The sequence below is a fragment of the Gambusia affinis genome, linkage group LG14 (assembly GCF_019740435.1).
Source record: "Gambusia affinis linkage group LG14, SWU_Gaff_1.0, whole genome shotgun sequence".
NCBI classification, from domain to species: domain Eukaryota; kingdom Metazoa; phylum Chordata; class Actinopteri; order Cyprinodontiformes; family Poeciliidae; genus Gambusia; species Gambusia affinis.
In genome coordinates, this window is record NC_057881.1 from 3856687 (window position 1) to 3869276 (window position 12590).

The following is a 12590-nucleotide window of genomic DNA, read 5'->3' on the forward strand; positions in this document are numbered from 1 at the left end:
CACCAAAGTCCAAAGAAAAACTCGTTGAAACTTCTATACTTATGTCCTTAGTAATCCCCATTATTTATCAAGACAGAGAAGGTCAACCTTCAGGTCTTAAATGGAAATTCACAAAGAAAAGTTCTACTCATGCCAGACTAAAGCGAGGCTCTCATCATACCCTTATACATTTTTCTGAAACCCAGTTGAGACCTTTTCAAATAAAATTGCCAGGAATTATTAATAACTGCACAAATGAGCCTCAATTTACATAAAAAGGATTCATTGCCATTACTTTCAAGAGCATTTTTATGAGTTAAAAAAGTCTTTCATTACTTTTCCTTATTCATGGTTATGATAGTCACAAATCAGGAGGCTCACCTAAGTAGCATTCCTTCTATTCTACAAACTTTTTTTAAACAAACATACATTCAAGGTTTCAAGAGCCGCATTTAAGATTTTTTTTCCTGTACAGAATCTTTACATTTCCATTTGTTTTTTAACATGTCTGGATTAAATTAAAGTCCACGCCACCAATGGTTAAAAAATACATTAACTGTGCACAATTATGCCTGCAGCATTTTTATTAATGTTAAGCTATTATGAATTGGAGTCATCTTTTTCCATCAATAAATTCCCAGTGGATGAGATGAAATTGGAAGAAGATTTGATGATATCACCCTAAGAGAGCACACATTAGCCATGATAGTCTTCTTCCTCTCTATAGTAGGAATTTATTCTGCAAAGTGGAATGTTTTTACACAATATAAAGTTCCTCTATCTCACTCATTGTTTACTCTTTTTTTCTGCCTTACTCCTTTTAATACTGCCCAATCACATTGTGACTTGGAAACGTCACAATGTGATCATGTCGACTCTTTTTCCTTGTCCATCTTTCTCTCCTATCCTATCTCCTCTTGAAAAAGTGGTCCCAAAGACTTCTGATGCATCATCTTGGATTCAAACAGGATAATTGGATTTGGAAGCACAGGGTCTGCTGGCAAGCAGGAAGAGAGGACAGGGGATGGGAACACACTGTAGGAAAATGAGAAGGAGATAAGGTGCAGCATAGACAGAAGTAAAGAAAAGATAAACAGGAAAGTTGGAAAATGTGTTTGCCACAAACATGCAATGGTGCATAATATCTGCAGAGTATTTAATTTAACAGCTGCATATTATAATTTTGAATATTTTGTCTTTGTAGGTTTAAGGTGGTTTTATAAAGACAGGCATAACCTTAGATGATGTATGAGAGCTATCACATCACTTCCTATAAGTGAAATCTTCAGTCTTTGATACCTTTTAATTCTATTTTTATTTAGCTCGCTTCCTTTTGTTTACAATATTATATCTACCTTATGATTTCCTAATATTTCTGTTTCTTAGTTTCTTTATCACCTTTTTGGTTTGTCTTTCAAATCATTTCTCTATTAAGATATGTTCTGCTGATTGCTTTGTAACATGAATTCTATATTTGTTTTCATTCAGCTTCTACTTTCTGTTCCATGGCTTAGTATTTCCTAAATTATGTCCATCTTCTGGTCTCTCACTAAGCTGTTTTCAGTTCATTTATTTCCTGTTCCAGTTCTCTGGTTCATCTTTCTGAGAAGGTTCTGTGTTCCCTCATTGTCGTCTTATCAACTCTGCTTTCTGACTTCCTGTCTGGAATTGTTTGTGTAAGCAACTCTAAAATTATAATTCCCATCCGTTGGATCACAAGATTGATTATTTGCAGCTTCGTGTACATATATAGTACATTCACTCACAAATTAGAAACTGCAACGTGTCTGAATCCAACTGATTGTACTTCTGGCGTTGCAACCTCCATTCACCTACTGCAGTGATGGGACTGCTGTGAAACTGTTGTCCTGATGCTGTAGTACACATGCAACTTAAAATCCAGTGCAGTATTGGAAGTAGTGGACGCTGTCACCAGCCTTTAAGTAACTCAGAAGTTCTCTACCAATGACACCCTGGGCACAGGATGGGAAAAAGACACTGTGAACTATCTCTGTTAAGCAGCTTCACCTGTTTCTTTCCAATCCTCTAAGCATAAAGGTACTTTGATGTTAGCTAAACAAATGATTCCCAAAATGTTCTTATTCACACTTAATTCAACAACAAATTTTACACCATCACATCTTCTCTACTTGTTTTTGCTCTTTTGTCACACTTAAAATTTCAAGTCAATAAATAATGGTTTCACATACTAAGGGGAAAAAGCTTTCCAAACCAACCTAAATCTAAAAAACTGCATTTCAGACAGTTCACAGCATAACACTTTTTTTTTTCTTTTTCTCACTTGACATGTTTTACTTTTATGAAGTATGAGCATATCATAAAATCAGATGACCAACTTAGCTTGCAGCTAGCACTCACCTCCCTGTGGTGAAAGGCCAACAAGAAGTCACGTTCTCCACAAGAAGCCGGAAAACAATCGCATTACATGAAACCTTATTTAATCAGTGTGGGAGCTTGCAAATGTTCACCTGATCCCCGCAGGTAAAAAAACACAGAATAGGTGCTGCTGATATGCAGTTAACTTGTCACATTTGCTTCATGGTAAATTACTTGTTGTCAGTAGGTATGAGCGGATCTCCTCTGGCTCTGTGACTTCCTCTGCCACCACCATGGGAGCCGTCGGCTTTGTGGAGCGCACGCAGATGCACTCCGTCACATGAAGACACTCCCCTGATATCGTAGCTGCGACTTGTCCCATCAGTGGTAATAAAGGCAGTATGATGATGGAAGTGAAATGCTGGGGTGAATGTGTGGTTGCTGGTTTGTGCAGGAGTCTAACATAAGAACTGCCATTTCTGTGTATAATCATGAAAATGGGAATGTAAAAGGCACTTTAAATTCTTTCCTACGCTATTTGATGTTTAAATAGCTGCTCCTCTCCCTCAACTATTACACCAGTTCCTGCCACTCACTTCTTTTCCACCTTTGTCTGCCTTGTTATTTGACTGTTTGCTCACTCTGTCTCTCCATTACTTTTTCTTTTCTGTCTGTATTTCTCATTCTCTCTTAACTTTGAGTTTTCTTTCCTTTCTTCTTATCCTGTAGGCTTTCTGTCTTTGTCTTCCACTTGCTCTATCCTTTGTTTTTTCTCCCATAGTTATGCTCTCCTTGGATGGTTACTCTTTTTCTTCTCAATCTCTGTACTTTGAATTGCCTTGTGTATGAATGACACTACATGAATAAACTTACCTTGCCTGTTAGACGTTTGTAATACTGTTCAGTATTTTAAAACCTATTGCATAACTGCACAGATTAAACCTATTGAACTAGGAGTTCTGTGTCACCTTAGCCAGTCTCCTTGAGAGGGAGACTGGCTAAACTGGTTAGATTTTTGTCTTCATCATGGATTCTAACAAACACCACGTTAAAGCACAGAGCACCAACGTCTAACCACCAGGATCCCTTAAAATTGGCACATATTTCTTCTTATTCTGTCTCTTAACCATCTTATTTGTGTGTCTCCCTGCTGGTACTCTTCTCTAGTCAAACAAGCTCAGGCTCTGAAGCTTTGTTTCCGTTGAGCCTTAGCCATGGCAGGCATTAGCAAACACATGTAATGTTGAGCTTTGCACATCGTCTTGACAACCCCCCAAAACACAGGGTTAGAAGATGGAAATAGAAAATAAAATTTCTAAGCGAACACAGTTTTTTATGTAGCTTATTTTCATTAATTGCACAGAAATAATGAGTCTGAATACCATCATTTGGAATTACATGTTTTTATAACAGAATTCTAGAAACTGATTAACATAATTACATGAAAATCAATTTAGTTTATTCACAATTAAATGCTTCTAGTTGAGTCTTGATAATTCGGTTTTCTGTTTAAATGGAATACATGTTCTGCAAAGTAAAAATGAAAGCCTCAGTTCACTTACAAAGAACAAAAGAACAATTATTTGTTTTTTATCATTAAGGCAAAAAAACAGGTTAACAAAAGTAAGACCTAAGGACAAGGCCAAGTGTAAAAAAAATATTTAAGCACATCAGCAAGATAAATGTAAAAAAAAAAAAAAAAAAATAAGTGGAAAAGAGATAAACAATGTCTTGCTAAAATGAATATTTTGTTGGATGGTACTCTCCTTTTTTTCTTAAAACCTTTGCCTTTGAGAAATCAAAACTCTAGCCTCATAAATAATGTCATATTCTAGATTCCAAAGCATGAAGCAATTATTCTCCTTCACACATATTTCTTTCACACATCTCATTTTTAATATTTTGGTCTCCTGGCTTGCTCTGTGTCCTCCCCATTAGATTTGTTGAGTGCTGTTTCCTTTCCACAACTCCTCTTTCCCGTGTGACGACTCCAATCCTGTACTGTGCACCTTAGACATTATTGATTTTATTTCATTGTCTCACACTGTCAGTGCTTGGCTCTCATGAGCTCTTGAGCCATTCATTCATCATTATTTCAGAAATCACATGTTATCGACACAAACTCGTGTTTCACACACCAGTTGTACTGCATCCTACGTGACTGCAAACCCTTGAAATCTTAGGTTTGCCCTCCATCAGTCATCCTTCTGTTTCTCATTTATACATGGCTTCCTCTCCCACTTCTGTCCACAAGTGACACTTGTTAAATGATTGAAGATCCATACATATGACCTGGAAGTGGATACTGGGCCTTGATACCAACAACCATTTTTGCTGAACCTCCCAATATGACTGTTGGAAGCTGTGAAACTTGTATGATCAAAAACATATTTTCCCCAAATAGACAATATTTTGGAAAAAAAAGGTTATTTTATAGATGTATATTGTACATGGAAACATTGGAACAGCTGTTTACCAAATGTACAGGGACAATAGTCTAATATTCAATAATGTACAGTGTTTTCAAACCCCTTCTCTATCATAACAACAGCACTGTCCTCATGAACCCATTGACTATTATATAAGCACTTTGGTGGTGACAGTTAAGAGGTTAAAGTTCACTGCATTCATGACAGCTACCGATTTAGACTGATGTAATTTAAGAGTTTCTGTTCTGCAAGTGATAGATGAAAAGATTATGCTTTAAAAAAATCTGAATCAGTAATTAAGTTTCTTTTAACTGCCATGCACAAAACCATCTGTCTTTGTCTCAATATGTATTTTGCATTACATAATTCATCTGTCTGATTGATGAAATCTATGGTGCATGTGTATCCATAGATACACATGCAGACTGTACCAGTCTGCTTTTAAAAAAGCAGACTGGTACAGTCTTCTACTGGAAGTGGGACAAAACAAATGATCCTAAATTAAGCAAGATTTGCAAACAGAATAATTGCAGCTATTTAGCATGACAATTAGCTAACATAGGTGCAGTCTGCCATAGTTCTAACCTCCAGATGGTGGCCAGGCATTTCTAATAGTATCAGTAGCACTTTTAGAATTTGCATCAACAGACATGTATGTACATGTTCGATGAGTTCACTTGGTTAAGACTTTGAATGGAGAAGCAATGCACCCTTAATGAGGACACAACATTTGTAGGGAGAGATGAGGCAATGTGAGACAGGTGACTGACAAGTTGTGTAAACATTACTCTTTATTTAATTTATTTTGAGTGAAATAACTGACGCATCTGATGACTTGTAAGTTTTAAGGAATGCAATTGAACCCTGTTAAATGATACATAGCAGACTGTGTGTCGTGCTTGTGTACATCTGGAGAATCTGAGTCAATGTTTGTCTTTACCTCTCTGTAAAACTGTCCCCTGCTGTGGTTTTCATGGACACAAACCTTTCATTTTTATGGTGTGATTCATGCATAGGCCTTGTTCTTCCCTTTATATGCTGAGCCTATGTGTACAATTGCATAAAATACAAGCATTAGTCTCCACAATATTAGAGCGTTCCCCAGGATGGGACTTGGCCCCACAGCAGTTCGATCATGAAATACGATGAACTACGAATCATATTTTTCACTGGGAGAACATTGGTGAGAGAAATATCAGTGGTAAAAGAGGAAAGGTGTAGCAAGGGAAAGAGAAGGTAAAAATGTCTGTTTTAAAAGCTTAAGCAAGTACATGTGATGCATAAAGAGATGTTAATGGGGGTGTAACACTGATGTAGTAATTTGCTGCAAATGCTGGATAGCATCACATAAGCAGAAATGCATTATGCATATTAGTATTCGCACTAGTTTTGTTTAGCATTGAAGCAATTAACAGTGTGGTGCTGGGCATTTGCACAGAAAACCTATTATCAACAGTTCTGTACTGTATAATCTGTTTCTATTATGTTTCTGTAGATTTACAACGTGTTCTGGGAACATTATGATCAGCTGCAATCTAAATTATATTATGAAATAAACAACATCATTATGAGTATGTTACTGTTATTTTAACATTAAACCCTTTACAGCAGAAACAAACAAAGAATTGGACCCTTTGTATTAGCAAAAAAATAGACCTGCTGCAAAACTAATGTTTTTTTTTTTAATCCGGCATGGTGGACTAAGCCAGACCATCAAACAAAGCAGATATGCAAGCCGTCTCACCAGGAGGATATACTTTGTCATTTCACTTTACACTAAAAGCTGTTGACAAAGCCAATATCCGTCTGAATATTACATTTGAGTAATCCTCTTTCTCTCAAAACACAAGTCACAGCTAAACATTACCACAAGCTATGGAATCCTCAGTATAATTCATCTGCCTATAGCTTTCAATGGCACTTTGAAGATGTTGTTCACCATTCAGTTTTGACACCAAAAGTAATGACAGTTCTTACAGTGATGAAATCACAGCTGTTCTAAAGCTGTGAAGTCCCTCAGGATACCCGTACCAAGGATACTTACAGGAAAACCCTGTGCATATTGTTTTGGTTTATTTTGGTTCATTGCTAACTTCTTCTCCTTTTACCAATTGATTCTTTCACAGTTTTAGTTGTTTCTGAAAACATTTTTAAGGTACCAAGGGCCATCTACTGAACACTTTACACTAACCATCTGTGAGTTGTTACCTGATTTAAGAAATGTTCTTTTTTTCAGTTTCCGTTTCTTTCAGTAACATTATTCAGTAATGTTAAAGTCCATTTTGATTAAATAGCAAAAAACAATAATTGTTGCGCAAAACACTGCACAATGAAAAATTCAACAAAATCTTGTACATAAATTAAGTGAAGCAAGAAATGGCTCTTGATCATTCTGCCTTACACAGCAGTCTTTCCTGCTTGTTGTTTTTATCTTTTCTCTGTTTTAAAGCTTCATCTCTCTCTTTGTTTGCTTTCTTTTCTTCTTACTTCTGAAGCGGTTGCCATGGTTACAAAGAAAGCTTTTGTGTAACAGGCAGCAAAGAGGCAGAATGTTTCCACTGAAGGAAAAACGTTCAACTTCATACATGGTTGCCATTATTGGTTTATGTTCAGGCAGAAGTCCAAACCATTATTCCACACTGTAAATCACACAGACAGGCATATAACATGGGACTGTTTTGATCATCCTTCTGCCTGGAAAAATCTTATTATGTATGTTGTGACATTTTATGTGTGACATACTGTGATGAAGCCACACAATTTTTCTTTACTGCAAAAGTTACCATTTATCCATTATATTTGGGTAATGGTTCTATAAATATGTGATTTACATTTGTAATATTTTCAGAAGTGCCATTGAATATTTGTTCATGTAAAGATTTCAGAAGATGATTGCTGCCTTCTGCTTTTAATTGGTCATTAGAAATAGCTGACTGTGCAGATTGTTCTAGATACTTTATTTTCACCAAAAGTACTCCGATAACTGAATGCTTGCATAACAGGCTTTTAACTTTTATTTTGCAATCCAAAGCATCTGCAGTGATAGCGGCTCAACAGGAGATGGCCTTCGGCATGATTGGTTAGAGCAAGCAAAGCAGAGCTGACAGTAGGCCAATAGAAAAGCAGCAAGCTGAAGGTAACTCTTCTGTCACCAAGTGATGGTTTATGAACCACACTGAGGGTAGACACAGAGACTCAGCATACATTTAATGCCACAGAATATAATATTACAAGGGGCTCTTTAGTCAAGGTATTTGTAGATCACTCATTCAGTAGATAGTTTTAGGTTGTTTTAGGTTGTTGTCTTACCAATTTCAACATTTTGTAGCCCTAAGTGAGCTTGATTTATTCCAAAGGTCTTTTTTATGGCTTAACTGGCTGAACAAATGGAGAAATAGAGAAATAAGAAATAATGAACCACAGTTGTACCCCTGAGTCACTGCCTTTCAATTATTGACTTGTTTTCTCTGCCTTGTACTTTTACTTAGGTTTTCATCTGTTCAAAATCTCCTGACATACATTTCTGGCCTCATGTTCTTTATCACTGTATTAGGGAAAAAGTCATATTAATTCCACAGGGAATCATTCTTTTGTTGTTTGAAGCACAGCTGTCATGTGTCTTTGTCATGAATCTTTTGATTAAATTATACTTCATCTCAAGTCTGCTGCTCTGTGAATATCATTCTGACTGTGAATCACATTTACCTGTGAGGTAGTCTTCATTCTTTTGGATCCTCTTTCCTTCATAGTCACTTCTCCTCTTCAGATTCATATGCAGAAAGTTACATTTACTGATGCCTGAGGACACAGAAGTTGTATAATTATGCACTGCTTTGCGGTAGTATCTTAATAATTTTGAAATTTTGTTGGATATTTGTCTTGGGAAGCTTGACAGCTTTTTTTTTATTTTTAATTTTTTTGTGTATTTGATGCTACTTGTCATCCAGAATACTAAAAATCTTTAACTTTCTTGATTGTATTTTTTCTCTCTGTGTTCCTTTCTTTTTTTAGCCTTTCTGTCCTTTTGTTTATTATTCAACAGATCCTCCTGCTTGTCACTTTCTTTTGTTTTTGGCCCTCCTGCTGCTTCATGACATTTCGTCATGGTTTTCACCTTTAATTCTCTGCTTTTCAGCGTTGTACTCCCCTGTCAGCATCAAGGGGAAAAAATAAAATAAAATTAAGAAAATTTCATATAGTAAGGGTGAAGTTAGGTAGACATAAAGACCGCACAAGCAGATGAAAGAAAAGGTGAAAAGGAAAGAAAGCAGCTTAAAATCATCCTCAGACTAACAGTAGCTGGCAAAAGCGAGGAGAACAGTTTTGACTTGTGCCACTCTGAGCCTGAAGGCAGTCATTTTTTCTCAGGTAGAAGCTGTTAAAAGAGGAGCTCCACAGAGGCTTTCAGATGTCAGTCTACATCAGCTGCTCATGGGCACGGCGGCAGGTCTTAGGCCTCATCTTTTTAAACTCCAGAAATGAAGTACAAACTGTCACAAATTAGAGGAAGATTAATTCAGCATCACATTCGTCAGTGTCTTTTTGTTGAATTGCGCTTTCCTGGTGGGCGTAGTTGTGTCTGCAGCAGTTGTGCTGAATGTGTTCTGGCTGAAGATTTACATCAGCTACTGCAGGCTGACATGATTACTTACACAGTCATATTCTGGTATTCTGTTGATATAATAGTTTATCATTCCTTTGCTTACCCGACAAATGTGTGATGGATGTTGTGATTATGGGGTGTGGTGAAATTTTATTTTACAGCAACCTGTGATTAATTTAGCCAGCAGCCACCCCTATCCTTTCAGATTAAAGTGAATGCATCCTCTTGCTTTTTTCACGAGAGTGGAAGTTCAATTTCACTATCATTTTTGATATTTATATTGACAAAAAAACATATATCAAACTCAAAACACATGCATTTTTACTGAATCTCCTCACAGTGGGATGTTATTATTATTATTATTATTATTATTATTATTATTATTATTATTATTATTATTATTATTATTATTATTATTATTATTATTATTATTATTATTATTATTATTATTATTATTATTATTATTTTGGATGCAACACACCCCAGATTCAACCATGTACCCTAAGTCCATCAGCACAGAACCCCTTCACCATACAAGCAGGAAACCCCAGGTTTATTTTTTTTAGGAGTTGCTTTGAACCTTCTACTTCATAAAGTTAAGCAAATGTGTGACCAAAACTGGTCTTAAAAAAAGTCACGATGAGTGAAAAAATAAAAATAAAATGTCAAATAAAATATGTTTTTGTCACTAGTAGAGCTAATATGAATAGCTGTTCATGATATTTATCTGATGGGGTGACATTCCCACAATAGTCAAGCACGGCTTCAACTTCTCTGGCCTTATGGAAGTCTGCAATGACATTATCTTGTTTCGTTCCATAAAGAATGGCCCATTGTATCCAGGGCTTTTACAGATAATAAAGGTAGCACAGAAATAAGCTCTTATCATGGCTGACAGATATTTCTGGGACATTTCTATCAGTAAGAAACCCTTCCGGGGTAGAAAAAAAAAAGTTCTGAGCTGAACACTTTGTCTTCCTGTCCTTCTTCCTATGTCAGGCTTGCCACAAAGCAAATGGGGCAGAAACTGTGCAAATGGCAGACACAACAATGTTTTTCTTGTTATGGTTTTATAATGTGTGTGGGCATTTATTTTACAGATAATCTACAGATAAACCAGTGATGTGATTTCTGGTTTTCAAAAGAAAAGAAAGAGACCCTCCTGTGATGAGAATAAGTCAGCTGAAATGTCCTTCAGACTTTGGGGGGTTTAATTGGGGTTGATCATCACACTCAGATTTACTTGTAACAAATCTTAGATTCCAGTGATCAGTCTCAGAAACTGTAACATGAAAAGAACATGAGTATGTGCTCACAGTTAAATACCCACACATTTGCAGTAGTATGTTCAGGACGGAAAGACTTAAAGGAAAGAAGAGGCTGGGGAGAGGGAAGTCTGGGCCTCCCTTCTGAAGCTGCTACCCCCACGACCCGACCCCGGATAAGCGGAAGAAGATGGATGGATGGATGGATGGATGGATGGATGGATGGATGGATGGATGGATGGATGGATGGATGGATGGATGGATGGATGGATGGATGGATGGATAAAGGAAAGCTACAGAGAATGTTGTTTCTTATTGACACTTGTGTTAAGTCGTGTGCACAAAATTTCAACATACCAGCTTTGCATATTTAATTACTTGTTATAAGTGTAGCATGAACACTGAATTTTAATGGGTTTTCAGAAATGAGCCAGGGCCAAAAGTCTCAGGACCAATGAAACTACAGAAAAGACAGTTTTACAAAAAGGAATACTTGACTGTCTAATTATTCTGCCATGCAGTGTGTCTTTAATCAACCATTTCTTGATGTGTGAGGTTTTTCAGTTTCCTCTGTAGTTTAGGAAGGTTCATGTCTTTGGGTTACTTAAGGTTTTCTTTTTGTATTTTTAGTACAAAATGTATTAATTTGGCCTGTGTTTGTGAGCTTCTGTGGTGGTTTAATTAGATTGCTTTGATTAGCTTCTTTCAGGTTTATTTTATGTTAGATTTTATTACTGAAAAGATCAAAGATAAACTCTTTGCTTTCTCTCCCCTGCTATCTGTTCATGATTAATATTCTCTTTGCATTTGCCCTTTTGGTAACATAAGTTTAAGTCCTAATTTTTCTTGCAATTTTTGCATGCTTTGATTTGATCAGACTTGTTATTTTCTGCTCTGTAAGCTTGCACGAACACACAGCTGAAGGTGGAGAAATGTTTTGGAAGTTCTCAGTATCTTACCTCTTGCTTTCTGACTTGCCTTTGCTTGTGTTTTTTTCTTTCACCTTGTGATCTCTACTTCACAACAGTGAAATTTCCTATTATATACACCAGAGTGTCTCCTTGAAGTGCAGGGAAGGTTTTATCTTTGCACCTAAACCTTTGATATCTTTGGCTCTTTTCTTATTTTTTCCCTATAATATTTTCATCATTTAAACCAAGTGATGCACCTCTGCGAGATGCCTGTCGAAACTAGTATTTATTTATTTGTTTATTTATTTTAGAAACGTGAGTAAATATAAAAAGTATCCTTGTTCTGCGTGGAAAATTCTGCAAGTAAACTAAGAAAAGGTTATGGCTAATCTTTGTAGCAGAATGGCATCATCAACAAGTTTCCCTCACTTCCATTACATGCTATTTTTATACCATCAATTTGTTTTGAAAGATTGCAAGAAGAAAAAAAAAACTTTTCTGTCCGACTATCACAAATATAGACATTTGTACCTTTGACAACAAACACGCCAGATTGATTTGGTGTCAAATAAAGGCAGAAAACATGGACAATTACAGTTTCTCTGGTGATGGCATGATGAACCACATTGCAGTTCATTACATCTGAAATGCTGAAATTTTAGAGGAAAACCTTATGGACTCTACCAGTGAAGTGAAAATTGCTCATTTTTTTTAGCCTTTTTGCTCATTTTTTGAAACCAAATCTTATCAAAAACAATTGACCAAGTTAATACAGAAATGGTTCACCAGACACAAGATAATCTTTCCTTCATGGCTATCTTAGATCTAAATCTAGATGTAAATACTATTGGAAACCCGTGGGTGTACTGGAAGAGAGAAAAGCCTAAGACAGGACTCCAAACAAAGATACTGTTCTAAAAGGAATGAGCAAAGATCTATTTCTGTGTTCTCTCAAATGGTATAATAAAAAGCAATCTGCTATTTTATTGACTAAAGTTATCTGCATGAAGTTTAGTCAGCAGAGGATCAATATGTATGTCACAAATTATTTTAGTGAGGAAAAAAT

General features: G+C 36.2%; 1 protein-coding gene across 2 annotated transcripts in view; it reads left to right on the forward strand.

Moving 5' to 3' along the window:
- Positions 1-12590, forward strand: part of grin2da (glutamate receptor, ionotropic, N-methyl D-aspartate 2D, a) — a 168304-nt gene that overhangs the window by 99773 nt on the left and 55941 nt on the right. The gene's annotated exons all lie outside the window — the stretch shown is intronic.